At 40.2% G+C, this 14,291-nt stretch overlaps 1 protein-coding gene across 3 annotated transcripts in view; it reads right to left on the reverse strand.

The window, feature by feature from the left end:
• Positions 1 to 13,541, reverse strand: part of OSBPL8 (oxysterol binding protein-like 8) — a 227,349-nt gene extending 213,808 nt beyond the window's left edge. For 2 of the 3 annotated variants that reach the window (XM_011981382.1, XM_011981379.1), the window contains exon 1: positions 13,128 to 13,541. The gene's annotated coding sequence lies outside the window, so the exon portion shown is untranslated. The remainder of the gene's footprint in view (positions 1 to 13,127) is intronic. The other variant, XM_011981381.1, reaches the window with a different exon arrangement.
• Between the last annotated feature and the right edge of the window lie 750 nt (positions 13,542 to 14,291).

Genomic DNA, 14,291 nt, shown 5'->3' on the forward strand with positions numbered 1-14,291 from the left:
GTGTCAGCCAGGATGGTCTCGATCTCCTGACCTCGTGATCCGCCCGTCTCGGCCTCCCAAAGTGCTGGGATTACAGGCTTGAGCCACCGCGCCCGGCCGGATCTCTGTTTTTACAGAGAAATCTTCCCTCGGTAATGACAGGGTATTTTTTTAAATTCCTACAACCTAATCATAAATTCTTGGGAAAATAATAAGAGCCATAATTTCCCAAATAATCAAATATTTTAAAATATTCAAAGTATTATCTATATAATGCTGAAGATTCTATTTTCTAGCAGCATTATTAAGGTATCACTGACATATAAAAAAATACATATTTAAGGCATACAATCTGATGTTTGAAGATTCTATTTAAAATTTCAGGTATAGCAAAAAAAGTTATCAAAATTATAAACATAATAGAAGGAATAAAGGATTCAATCAGTCAAGAAGAAATTAATCATGACAACTGGTATCTGAGAGGGAAAATGCTTAGAACACCTGCAAAAAATAAAGCATGAGATACATAACCACTTCATTCTAAAAGTTTCTTGATCTAAAATCAAAAGTTAGTTTCACAGAATATAGAGAAAGGTAACAAAATCATCAGTAATTAGTCCACTATATTAGAAAATATTTAAAACTTTGATTTCCTGGACAATGAGCAAATTAAAAAAAAAAAAAACTGTAAAGGGGCCAATTATTTTCTAAGCTACTTTAAATTTCAAACAAGTACAGTATTTACTATGAAAGTTCTATAATACCTTATATAATCAGGCCAAATTTGGGAATTTAAGCCTTCCAAACCACAATCCCTCTGACTGGATTTTCAACTTCAAAGTAGTCAGCATTTTTTAAATCTGGCGTGTAAAAACTTCTGATTGCAGGAGAATTATAACTCCAATTACAAAAGACACACATTCCAATAGTCAAAACCATAGCTGCAGAAGAAAGAACTTCAAAATCTTATGAGAGAAGAACTGAACATGATTAAACAAGATTAAGAGCAGAATTAAACAAGATTTGCATTCTGCCAATGCAGAAATATCACAGAAGAGAGGGAGATGAGATGAATATATTTAAATTTATTTACCCAGGTTAATTTACAACAGTATTCTAAGCTCAATCAATATGGAGTCTGAAGATTATGAAAAGGAGTCTGGGAAAAGAAGTAAAAGACAAGTTTAAAACAATCTAGGAACAAAAAAACAAAAAATACAAAACAATAAAAAAGAATAAAACAATGCTAGCAAATTTTTATGAGAAAATGAACAAATGAACATTAAGGCTTCCAATGAACTTGCTAGGCAATCTAAACTCAACATTTAAAGTACCAAAGATAACACAGAAGAGAAGGAAAAGCAATGGAGGAAAAAATATCAACTACTGAACCAAAGTAGCTATCACACGTGAGGCAGAGAAGTAAATGAAAAAGAGTAACACCTCACCCATCTAGATACGCGCTGGAGAAACAGAACAAAAGGCTTCTAAATAATCAAGATGCCACAAGGGTCAGGTGTTTAAAGCTAAAATGCCATTCCCTGGAGCAAAGTCACTATTTTACACACAATTCTAAACAGTCTCATTCAGTTTCCAAGTAGCAAACAAACAATGGCAAGATAATCATAACAACGTGCAAGTTGGGGTAGAGGACAACGAAAGGGGAAACAGAAAAACTATGAAGCGAGCAAGAATTCAGAGTTCAAGTTTTAGGACCAAGTGGCATAAAGGCACAAACAACTATACAAATCAATAGCCAAGGGACATAAGTGTATTTTAACACTGTATCATGATCATCATAATTTCTATGAATAAATCTGCATTAACAAAAAATAGCTCAATACACTCTGTTTCTTGTGTTTATGAAGCTAGAAGACTTCTAATAAAAGATGGGGCGCTAAATATAAACTTTCCCTCCAGTTACTCCAGATACTCCACTGAAATAAAAACAACTCATAAAAGAAAGAAAATTGTAAGAGTAAAGAAATTAAAACTGAGGCTAGGAAGAAAATCCAACAAATTTCTGAGAAATTAAAGTATATGTGAGGTTGATAGAAATAACAAGCAGAAAAAGCCACAGCCTCATTATACCCTTTAAGAGTGACATGGAAAGGATGGGAACCAACACGTCTGACAAGATCCCCAGGAAAGCATGATTATAATGTAAATGGTACAGCAGAGGGTGGAAATAAATAGTAGGGTTAAAAATACGAGAACTGAGTATTACTTAGGACTAACTATAAGGGACAGCTATATCTCCCACCCCCTATTTCCAAGCTACATCTAAACAACTGACATTTTACCTCCAGGCAAAAAAAACAAGTCAGCTTTTCCCTAAAGAAAGTGAACCGCTCTCTAGGGAAAGCTAAGTAGAGGTGTGGCACAAAGTAAACACATTTCATCTATCATTTAAAGGGCCCATACATAGCCTAGCAGCTAGCTCCTCTCTCTTTTACCCTAAAACAATCTGCCAAAAGACAGATCCTACTCTACAACCTTGCCCCACAAAGTGCTCTGGCCAGAATTCCTACTCAAAGGAAAAAAAAATCTAATAGGGAAAACAGTCCAAGCAACAGGGGAGGGAGGGTGACCAGGAACCTAGTCTGTCTTTCTTAACCATGAATGGACAACCAAGAATTACCAAGCACATTAGTAAAACTGAGCATGAAAAAAGAATGATTACAAAAACAAACATAAAAACTGACCGGAGAAAAGGAGATAAATTATAGACACAAGGAGACAGAAGGTATCTTTAAAAAAATCTAATTTACACATTCTAAGACTCAAGATGATAACACAACATAATGTAAAAATGGTAGGAAAAGAAAAAGAGAACAAAACTTATAGATTACCCCCAGGAAAATCAGCCAAAATACTAAAGGGGAAAAAAATTCCCCTGAACACAGAACAAAGAGAACCACAAAATATAAAAGATGAGACAAGGAAGATCAAGACAGAAAGCAACTGCCTACTGAAAAGCAAAAAAGAAGATGAAGAGAGGACATTTTTAAAGACAGAGATGAGAATTTCCAGGAATTGGAAAAATAATCTGATTCAGACTGTAAGAGCAACTGAGTATCTAGACAAACAGCCAAAGAAAACAAAAATGACCTATACACCTCATTATGACTTTGTAGAAGATACAAAAGAATGGATTCTAAAAGCTTTCAGACAGAATAAAGAGCAAATCACCTTAAAAGGATAGTGAATCAGACTGATACACAACTACCTTTTTTTTTTTTTTTTTTTTTTTTTTTGAAGAACCATGCTACTTTTTTTTTTTTTGAGACAGCGTCTGACGGTGTCTCACCCAGGCTGGAGTGCAGTAGTTCCATCTCAGCTCACTGTAACCTCCATCTCCCAGGTTCAAGTGATTCTCCTGCCTCAGCCTCCTGAGCAGCTGGGATTACAGGCGCCCACCACCATGCCCAGCTAATTTTTAGTAGACATAGGGTTTCACTATGTTGGCCAGGCTGGTCTCAAACTCTTGACCTCATGATCCACCCACCTCAGCCTCCCAAAGTGCTGGGATTACAGGCGTTGATATATGACTTCTAATCACCATCCCTAGATGCTAGAAGACATCAGAGCAATGCTTTCAGGGTTCTAAAGGAAAATTATTTCTAACTAACAATACTGCACCCAGCCAAATTATCAATCATTTGTGAGAATAGAATGAAGACCCTTTTACACAGAATTCGGAAAATTTGCCTCTCATACATACTTCTTTTTCAAAGAGTTACTTGAAGATGTACTCCAATAAACAGATCAAGCAAATGCAAAAAAAGGAAAAAAAAAATATAACAGAATGGATCCAATTCAAGAGTAAGGAGAAAGGAAGTTACAAGAAGAGACCTAAAAGAGTCCAAAGGGAGGCAGAGTTACAGACGACTACAGATAAATAAAGGACGCAGCACAAAAGTTAGTATGCTGAAGAGTTGGGGTATGGGGGAGCTGGGGTGTAGGGGAGGCTATGATAGAGGCATATAGTACAAGAAAAGAGGGTAATTTGAGACACTAAGAAAAACAGGAAGTCCTATTCAAAAATATTTTAAAGTCCAAAGTTAGATTTTGGTCATATCAAATTTTTTTTTAATTCGATGGTCAGAATTGATAAATAAAATCTACTAATCGTCTATATTATCAACATGTTTCTTCTGGCAGCCCAGGGACAGAAAAGGAATCATAATCTAAGCACATTATCTGGCTCAGCATTAAATAATACTTACACAGTCATAATATCAACAGTATTTATTGGTTTTCATAATTTAGAGACAACCTGTGGACATGACAGCTGAGATTACAGGGGAAAAAACATGTATTTGTCTAGGCCAAGGGTGTCCAATCATTTGGCTTCCCCGGACCACACCGGAAGAAGAATTGTCTTGGACCACCCATAAAATACAGTAACACTAACAATAGCTGATGCGCTTTAAAAAACAAAAAAATCTCATTATGCTTTAAGAAAGTTTACGAATTTGTGTTGGGCCACATTCAAAATTGTCCTTGGCCGCATGCAGCTCACCAGTCAGGGACTGGACAGGCTTAGTCTAGCCAATAAAAAGTACAGCTACCAGTTTAGAAGAAATAATAATAAGGTAATACATGGAAAATTCAAGTAATTTCTAGAGCTGATAAAGAGAAAGGTGAATCAACATTAAGGCTGGGCACTAGGGTTCATGCCTGTAATCCCAACATTTTGGAAGGCAGGAGTTCAAATTCAGCGTATGCAAAATAGCGAAACCCTGTCTGTACAAAAAAATAAAGTAGCCCGCCACAGTGGCACACACCTGTAGTCCTAGCTACTGGGGAAGGTGAGGCAGAAGGATCCCTTCAGCTCAGAAATTCTGCACTCCAGCCCGGGTGACAGGAGGAGACTGACGCTCAAAAAATAATACAAACATATATACATATACAATATATCCAGAGAGAGAGGAAAACACACACACACTAGAAACTAGGATGTTTTATAAAAACAACATAGCTCCCTTTATTGGCTATACAGAAATGAACCGCTCCCCATGAACCTAAAATATCCCCTAAAAGGTGAAAAAATTCTTTAATTAAGGATAATAGTTTTTTTCGATTTAAAATCATTTCTTTCAGATACATTCAATCTTTAAAGCAGTAGTTCTCTACTGAGGGTGACCTTGCCCCCAGGGAACATCTGGTAATATCTTGAAACATTTTTAATTGTCACAATTAAGAGAGATGGCACTAGCATCTAGTAGAGCTAGGGATGTTGCTATACATTCTACAAAGGACAGGAACTCACAACAAAGAATTATCCAGCCCAAAATATCAACAGAGTCAAGTTAAGAAATCCTACTTTAAGAAAACTCTTCCGACTTGTATAGATTTTCTCTGTTCCTCATTCTTATCATGGTGACTGGGCATAAGATAAAGCTTTCATGGACACTAGAGTATTACGATTAGTCTAAATACACACCCACAGATTGCCCTGGGGATCCTCACAGGCCTCTGAGGTTTGAATATTGGCCCTCACAGAGTCACAATGGCACATGCTGATGAATACGCTGGAAAAGTATCCAGAGGATCTCCTAACTTGGCCCCACCCACCTCAGCTCTTGCTGGTACGGATATTATTATAGTCTCGACTACCTCCTCTATCCAGTCCCTGGCTTATACTTAAGGCACCACTAGCTGCTTAACAAATAAACCCCAGATTTTCACACAATTAAAATTTCTCATTAATATTACAATCCATCGTGGGTGTTCCTGTTTGGTACACAACTTACTTTCACACGGTCAGTTTAGGGACTGTAGATCTTTCCAATCTTATGGCTTCACCATCCCTTAAGAGTCTAAGCCTCTGCATCTGGCCCTTGAATTAGAAAAGAGAAAGTGAAGAAAGAATACCTATTTTTTCTGCCACTTCAACCCAGAAGTGACAACAAATTTATTTCTATTCACATTCCACTGGTGAAAAACAGTCGTGGCAGGCACAGTGGGTCACACCTGTAATGCCAGCACTTTGGGAGGCTGAGGTGGGCAGATCGCTTGAACTCAGGAGTTCGAGACCAGCCTGGGCAACATGGTGAAACTCCATCTCTACCAAAAATACAGAAAATTAGCCAGGCACGGTGGCACGTCCCTGTAGTCCCAGCTACTCGGAAGGCTAAGGCACAAGAATCACTTGAGCCCAGGAGGCGGAGGTTGCAGTGAGCCAAGATCCTGCTACTGCACTCCGGCCTAATCAACAGAGTGATACTCCATCTCAAAAAAAAGAAAAAAAAAAAAACAGTTGCAAGCACAATTTTTGGTGGGCAATGAAATGAATCTGCCCTTCCCACAACCTCTGTCTACTACATGGTCCCTCCCTCACAACAGCAGCCTCATGAAAAGCTTGCTGGCTCTCACTCTACTAACTTCTATTTCCTTCACTAGTCATATGTGAGAACATCCAGATCCCTTTCAGACCATGTAAGAACCATGGAAAACTCATAAGAGTACTAACTCTGGCCCCCTCTCTGCTTAAATACACCATTTTCTTCCCTTTTGGCCACCCCAAGTTAGCATAGGGCCAGGGCAATAGGCTAGTAAGTGGCTGCACCAGTTCTGAACTTTGGCAGTCTGGCTCCAGGGTTCGTGCTATTCCGCCTCTCCAGATTTCTAAAATAGGTGATAAGACAGCACACTTCCATTACTACCAATGGATATTTGTAAAGCACCTACATCTTGCAAAACAGCCTAGGAACTATTACAAACTCCACACTATGATGCACAGCACTGCTTTTCTGTACTTCCAAATTGGTGATCTTACAAGTTATTATAACAATGTGCAAAATTACACACTAAGCAAAATTAGTCTCCAGAAGTCCCTCATCCTACTCTCCACTTGAACAATGTACCTGTGCCCTCACATCCAAGGCATTCCACCTCATTACTCTACCCAGTAACAATATTACTTATATTGAACTTCTCTCTCTCCAGATCTGCCATACTTCCATCCCATCAAAATATACCAACACAGATTCCATAATTTCCACATGGGCCCCGCCTTCCCCGTAAAAAAAAATATGTAATCTGACAAACTCTTCCTGTTAATATGTAGGCATTTGGCAGCTAAAAAGCAAAAATTATCTTACCGGTGGTCATCTCAACAGGATAAATTTCAACTATACAGATCTGTGTTCCTCAAATATCACTAAATAGGCCTGGCATGGCAGCTCACACCTATAATCCCAGCACTTTGGGAGACCAAGGTGGGAGAATCATTTGAGGTCGGGAGTAAGACCCTGTTTCTACCAAAAACAAAAACAAAAAAAAACTTAGAAATTAGCCATGTGTGATGGTGTTCGCCTGTAGTCCCTGCTACCTGGAAGGCAGAGATGGGAGGATCATTTGAGCCTGGGAGGTCGAGGCTGCAGTGAGCCATGGTAGTGCCACTGCACTCCAGCCTAGGTGACAGCTCAAGACCCTGTATCAAAAAAAAAAAAAGACCAGACGCGGTGGCTCACGCCTATAATCGCAACACAACACTTTGGGAGGACGAGACAGGTGGATCACTTTACGTCAGGAGTTCGAGAACAGCCTGGCCAACATAGTGAAACCCCGTCTCTACTAAAAATGCAAAAAATTAGCCAGGCATGGTGCCAGGCACCTGTAATCCCAGCTACTCAGGAGGCTCAGGCATGAGAATCGCTTGAAACTAGAAGGCAGAAGTTGCAGTGAGCCGAGATCACACCACTGCACTCCAGCCTGTGCGACAGAGTGAGGCTCTGTCTCAAAAAAATAAAAAAAAACCACTAAAAAAAAAGGCACACCAATTCTGTGAATCAGCCTTATTTTTTAAAACAATTTTTTAATTGTAACACCACCAATTCTGTGAATCGGCCTTATTCTTTAAAACAATTTTTTAATTATAACAACTTAGCTTTAAAGATTGTTATTATGTTATTTTATTTCCAGTTACTCTGAAATTCCCCAGTGAGAAAATGACAACTACACGAACAATAAAATATATATTTGCTTTACTCCAAGTGTTTTTAAGATTTAAAAATAGGTTGTCAGTCAAATACAAGTAAAATGAGGGGAAAAAAGTCAAGGTTATATTCCATCTTCTTATAAAGTAAAGTGCATTTTATAAATCACACACCCAAAACAGACTCAGGAAGATAACAAGGTAAAGACCTATCAAGAGGAGCAATCGGAAATAAATTATACAAGGCAGTATATAATATGATGGTTAAAAGGATAGGCTCCAAAGTCAAAGGTCAGGTTAAACCTCAAGTTTAAATCCTTTCAGCAGGACTTAACTTCTCTGTGCCTCAGGTTTAGTTCAAATCCTGGCTCCACCACTTATTTAATCTGTCAGTTGCTCAGGTTTAAAAAAAAGAAAATAGCCGGATTGGGGGGTGATTGTCAGGATCAAATGTGATGACATGTCAAGTACTTCCAGAGTAGTACAGTACCTGGTACACAGAAGTTGATGCACATTAGCTATTAATATGACCTATAACAATTTCCCTCTGAATGTATCAAGTTTTCAAGAACTCTAAATCAAAAAGCTACTCCTTTTTATTTGAAAAAAGTCAAGCTCTGAAACCATTTCCTCTTTTTTTCAGTCCTTTTTGAATATGGGAGATTAGTGGGTAACTGGCTTATCATTTGATGACTCTTCCTAGTCTTCATATAATAAAAAGACTCAAGACTCTTTTTAGTCTTTCCATAATAAAATTCTCTTCCAAATATTATACAAAGGACAGACTGCTCTAAGGATCAAAAACACTACAAAGAGTTCACAAAGTATAATGAAATTCTGAGATTCATAAATGAACAAACAGCTACTGGCACAAAAAGCTTAGATAAATAATGCAGATGTCTGTTCGTTTGCTCAAGAAATACTGAATTTTATAATAAAAAACGGAAGGTAGAGATCTTCATGGCCTATAGTCACATCACTAAAAACACAGAAAACATTTTTGGTAATTTTTTTCTTAATAACTGGAAAACCCCTTATCATAACAATGAATAGATAAATGACATTACAGGCAAAGACACAAATTATGTAGAGAAAAAAAGCTTAAAGGCTCAGATTTTCTGCTACACATATCCCTTACTTTGAGCTTCAAAAATTTGAGGCTTCTAGAATTCCTTGTGGTTAACATTAAGCAGTAATACAATTAAGCCTTATTTCTATCAGAAAACATTAAACTGACTGAAAGAAAATTATCTAGAATTTTGATTCTGATCAATTTAAACATAATGCCATGAGTCATCTAGATCAGTCAAGCAAATATTAGAGTTCATGATAAATGAATCAAAATATTTTTTAAAGATCCGGAAACAAATGTTTTAAATAATTTTGTATTTGCTGAAGTCCTCCTATGTGTGACACACTGAGGTAGGCACATTCATATTGAGGCATGCACTTTCACATGCATTACATAATTCTGTTCTCCCAGCAACCACGGATTATTATCCGGATTTTACAAATGAGAAAACTAAGACCAAGTGATTTGCCAATGGAAATGATGCTTGTATAAGATTCAGTCAGAACACCAATTCAAATTTTCTGACCCTCACTGTACTGCCAAAACTCAAGCACTGTCAATCTCTGCTCTTGCAAAGCATGTTAATCTTTTTATCTAGGGAGAGGTGAAAATAGAGATGGGAGAAGAAAAATTCTTCATAATGTTACAAAAAAAGACTCACTGTGCTTTATCTGACATAATTTATTCAGTCTGACTTAAATGCTTTGCTGCACGTTGTCTACCCGCTTAGACATCGCTTACCTTCAGATACACAGCCTACACCAAAACCTAACTCAAGAATCACCTCCTCCAAGAAAGTTTCCCAGATTAAATGACCTGTTCCCCTCCTCCCAAGCTAACATCCTCCCTTTATCATTTCGCTGCTTGCATTTAGTTTGGACTACATTAACAGATACTCCTTTTGTTCTCCAGTCATGTATCTGGAAGCAGATTTTTTTCATTCATTAACTATTGAGCATTTGGAGATTCAATGGTGAGCAAAACAAAGACCTTGCTATCATGGAGAATTTACATTATCTGGGTCTTCAACAAAGGTAAAAATAACAGGGTATAAGAATATGATGCTCTAGCACTAGGATTTCTTCTCTACAAGGTCTCCGAAAATAGCTCTCTCCCTCGCAAGCTTGATAACACTTTTCAGGAAGAAAAATTCCTTCTATCACGCCTTCCACATGAGAATTTTATGACTTTGTGAGGATATATGAGGGATGGGGACCAAGGTGGGAAGAAAGATAGATCTAAAATCTCTCAGGGGTTTCCCACATACCGCCATGAAATATGCACACAACATGGGTCTAGACATCTCTTCCTGTGTCTCATCACAAGGAAGCTATACTTCGGCCACAACTGCTCCAGTCAAGCAACTCTACTAATCTCCTTGTATCTAGCCACCTTCATTAAAAATTGTATATTTCTCAGAGGCTTTTCTCTTTTTTTGAGACTGAGTCTTGCTCTATCTCCCAGGCTGGAGTGCAGTGGCATGATCTCGGTTCATTGCAACCTCCGTCTGCCGGGTTCAAGTGATTCTGCTGCCTCAGCCTCCCAAGTAGCTGGGATTACAGGCACGCACTGCCACGCCCAGTTAATTTTTTTGTATTTTTAGTAGAGACAGGGTTTCAACATGTTGGCCAGGCAGGTCTCGAACTCCTGACCTCAGGTGATCTGCCCACCTCGGCCTTCCAAAGTGCTGGGATTACAGGCATGAGCCACCATGCCTGGCCTCTCAGAGGCTTTTTTATTCAAGTTGTGTTTGTCTTATTTGCAGTTCATTATTTGTAACATTAAGGCAGGACCTATTCCTCTTTGAATTGCCTGATGCTCCAAGAACATTGCTATAAATGTTTTTAACTTTCGATATAATACCAACATTACAACATGACATTTCAGGTATTGTTATTAGGATTAAAGTTTTCCAAATTAACATCAGAAAACTAAATCTATGTACTGTATCAATTCTTTGTCTTTAATGCCTCAATTCAAGAAATCTGCTTTTGAAGGATTATTTACAAACCAAAGCAAGTTGAAATGTACTAACACTGGTTAAAATTCTGCAATTCATACTTTTAAACGAAAGATCCGCTAGGCACAGTGGCTCATGCCTGTAATACCAGCACTCTGGGAGGCTGAGGCGGATGGATCTTGAGGCCAGGAGTTGGAGACCAGCCTGGCCAACATGGTGAAACCCCATCTCTAATAAAAATACAAAAATTAGCCTGGCATGGTGGCGCGCACCTGTAATCCCAGCTACTCAGGAGGCTGACACATAAGAATATCTTGAATCCAGGAGGCAGAGGCTGCAGTGAGCCAAGTTGCACCACTGCACTCCAGCCTGGGAAACAGAGTGAGACTCTGTCTAAAAAAACAAAAATAAAATTTCTTTTGTAATGCATATTTTACAAATTCATAATTTCATCATTTTTCTTAAAACAAACTAAAACATAACTTCATTATACACAATTGTAAATGTATCCCCAAAGTGTAGTCTAAACCTTTCAATTTTTAAATGAACCAAGAAACTGAATATTAACAAATGTATAAGTACCCTGAATGTGTTATAAAAAACATATCTGACTGCCTTTAAAATGCAATAACATTCTAACTAGAAAATATAGTAGCATCTTTCCACAGATCAGAGATTCAATAACTATTATGATCCAATCAAAGAGAAATAAACCATGGCCATTTTTAATTAAACAGGCATTTCTAAGCACCTGTGTACACGATATTGCTGTTCAAACGGTTGACATGGAATGTGACCGCAATACCTTGATGTCCATAATTAAAGACCCAAAAGGTAGCTTAAGTTTCATCTATTCCCTTTCTCAGCTCTTTGAACAGGCATATTATAGTCACTCCATACATGGTTAATATCGAAAAAAAATAAAAGTTACAAACATTTGAAATTAGTTGTACTTTCATAGAGAATAGTTTTAAACTGCATGGCCTTATTCTTCCTTTTCCAACCTATTTTATAAAACTAGCATGATCTTAGTAATTTCACTGCAAAACAGGTTCTAGCAAGCATAGAAACTGATCATAGCCTCTCAGCATGAGCAAGTTTAGATGAAACCCTAGAAAATTAGCAAAATCTAACAATCAATTCACCCACGATTCTCCACAATTCTTGCTCTCTCTAGATACAAAGGGAGGCAAAAACTGTTTTAAATGATTATTTCAAAAGCAGCACTAATTTGGGGAAAAACTTAACTGCCATGCAGGAGACACTGTATTACTACTCAGACGTCATTTAAGTCTTCCAGCAGCAGAAAGGGAAAAACATCATTAAATTTTTTATTTAATGCATATATACTTACATTATCAGTTAAAGTTTACCCATCTGTTTACGTAGTACAAGTTACCTATTATTTCAGAAAGCATTTAAATAAAATGAAATTAGGTTACGTTCTGCAACGCAGATGTGTCTCATAAAGAGGGTTAAATGACTTTTGTGAATGGAAAATCTGCATATACTGTTGCTTCGCCTCAGCCAGTCTTGAGTGGGTGTTCAATGAACCTAAAGCATGCTGCATGTGAAGCTCCTTGGAACCTGACTCCACTCTTGAGAGAGGGCTTAGAAACAAATTTAAAAGCACAGCAAAGGCTTGGCTTTCCTCCTACGTTACAAGAAGGCCGGGAGAACTGAGGCTTAGAGGAACAACACCGTGTCGCTCGGCTCTGCAAAGGCGGGTGCGGTCTGCGGTGCGCGGCACAGCCTCCTCTGGGGCTGTCACAGGAAAAAAGGAGCCTCGCCTTAACCGCACCAAGCGACAAAGCGCCAGCTCTCCTGGGCGCGGGGGCTCCCAACGAGACCCATGCCATCGACCTATCAAACTTCAGGAGGGACAGACACCCGGGGCAGTCGAAATGCTCCAAGAGCCTCCCACCCCCGTTCCCCTGCCGCGGCTTTTGTAAGGCTGCAGATGCACCTACCCTGGGCCCCGAAACACTCCACCCCGCCAGCCTTTCTAATCCCCCTACTCCAAAATGGAACAAAGGAGCCAAAGAACTCCTCGGCGCGGGTGGCCAGGAGTCCCCGACAGCCCGAGCTCAGAATGTGGCAATAAGGGTGCGCAGTCGCTCTGAGGGGTGCGGACCCAGCACCCCCACCTCAGGAATGGAGCAAACACTCACCCGTGCTGAGCTCCCAGGGAGGCGGGACGCAAGGAGCCGGTTCCTCCGGAGTCGCCGCGGCGCCGGGGTCCGGGGTCCCCGTACGCGTCTAGTCAGACCCCAACTTCTCTCGGCCGCTGTCGTCGGCGGCAGCTGGGGCGCCAGCCCGGACGGAGGGCGCTGCCCAGCTGCCGCGGAGGCACTGCTGGCTCAGCCTCCGAGCGGGGCGGGTACTTTCGGCCCCGCGGTCCACTGGACAGGGCGGACCCCCACCTTCCCTCAGAGTCGGCTTGTTACCGGCAGCGGCTACTGCGGAGTCCAAAGCTAACACTACAGCCGCCGCCTGGCCAGGAGCGCGTCGCGGCCTAATGTTGTCATCCGCCGCGTCGCCGCCCTTCTGGGCACCCAGAACCGCCAAGATCCTTCACATTCTAGCGCCCTCCCACTGCCCAGCCCGCCCCTAGGATCACGGGCTTCGGCCACGCCCTCTTCCCGTCACGTGACGGTGCCCGGAGACAGAGGTGGAGTTGCTTACCCTGCCAGGCGGGCGCGAGCAGCGCGGGAGCCAGTGTCCAACTTGCTTCGCCAGGGTGTTATCGCCAGCCAGTCCCCTTCCGCATGCCCAAGGGCAGCCTCAGGAAGCGAGCCCACCAAAGGTCGGCCCAGCGCCTGTTGATCGGCCAGGCCTTATGGGCGGGTCGTACCGGGCCCTTCTTGGCCTGAGGAGATTGCACAGTAGGGCTCCCTGGTCTGGTCAGGGCTCAGTTAGTACTACTCTCCTTTTTAAGGCTTGGTAAAAGCTTTAGCGAAACAAAGAAAAAAGAACGCATCGTAGAGTGTCTGGCCTAAGAAGCATTCCGTAACTACTTGTTCCTATTTCTAGTGGCACATTAATCGTGGCATTTGATTTACTGCTTCCCTCATTAGAGGTTTTTTTTTTGAGGAAACGGTGTATTTCAATCACGCTGGGATGAAAACAGCCTAGCAAACTTATTTTTATTCCTTCTTGTGTTCAGGATCCTGCTGCCAGTTTTACAGTCATTAAGTTTTACAGTGTGTTAGGTTGGTGACAGTTTAAACGGGTACACAGGAATTTGACAGTTGGTTCCATTTTTAAAATAAAGCCTAATTCTTGAATTTTTTTTCTAATGCCTTAACTTTTTTTTCCTAATGGCTTAACTCTAG

The sequence above is a fragment of the Mandrillus leucophaeus genome, unplaced genomic scaffold, assembly GCF_000951045.1.
Source record: "Mandrillus leucophaeus isolate KB7577 unplaced genomic scaffold, Mleu.le_1.0 Scaffold225, whole genome shotgun sequence".
Taxonomy (NCBI): domain Eukaryota; kingdom Metazoa; phylum Chordata; class Mammalia; order Primates; family Cercopithecidae; genus Mandrillus; species Mandrillus leucophaeus.